Genomic DNA, 613 nt, shown 5'->3' on the forward strand with positions numbered 1-613 from the left:
GAATTTTTTTGTGACCTTTACTCCTCCCCCTTTGGAGTGAGGGGGTGACGAAATGCATGTGGGCAGGTGTCTTCACCATTGATGACCCTAGGTGAGAATAGTGGCTTACCACTGGCAGCGCACAGGCCCAAGGGGGGGTGGGGGATACAGCTCGAAGTTTCTCTTCATTGTCGCATAAATCTTTCGCCTTTACTAAAGATTTCCGTGGAGGGGAGCTTTTTGCGAGTGACCTGTATTTTTGGGGGCTCTGCTCACAGCAGAGCTACACCGGAATGTCAAGAGCAGAGTGAATTTGGCCATCTGCCAACACACGGTGGGAGGACGTGCAACTGGTCATCGCCTGTGTTTGCAGCCTCTGTGTTTCCGGCGCCACCACTTTGTATTTATTTAGCCAGTATGGAAAGACAGCGCTTTTTTGTACGCGGACGGATCCAAACTCTGACTGCTCTCTTTACCTGACGGGTCCAAACAAAGATCTCATTAGCTCCCTCTAGCCCTATCATTGACTCATGCGCTTCGAGCCTTCTTACTGACAGCGCAAGTTGGTGTCTTCTGCCCGCGCCGGAGGTATAGTGGTGAGCATAGCTGTCTTCTTCCGCGGAAGGGGAGCTTT

At 51.7% G+C, this 613-nt stretch overlaps 1 non-coding gene across 1 annotated transcript; it reads left to right on the forward strand.

Moving 5' to 3' along the window:
* The first annotated feature begins 148 nt into the window (after nucleotides 1–148).
* Nucleotides 149–264, forward strand: LOC122143347. Its single transcript, XR_006159126.1, has one exon. It is a non-coding gene; the product is annotated as a U5 spliceosomal RNA (small nuclear RNA).
* The last annotated feature ends 349 nt before the right edge of the window (nucleotides 265–613 follow it).

This window comes from Cyprinus carpio, unplaced genomic scaffold (assembly GCF_018340385.1).
Source record: "Cyprinus carpio isolate SPL01 unplaced genomic scaffold, ASM1834038v1 S000002605, whole genome shotgun sequence".
NCBI lineage: Eukaryota > Metazoa > Chordata > Actinopteri > Cypriniformes > Cyprinidae > Cyprinus > Cyprinus carpio.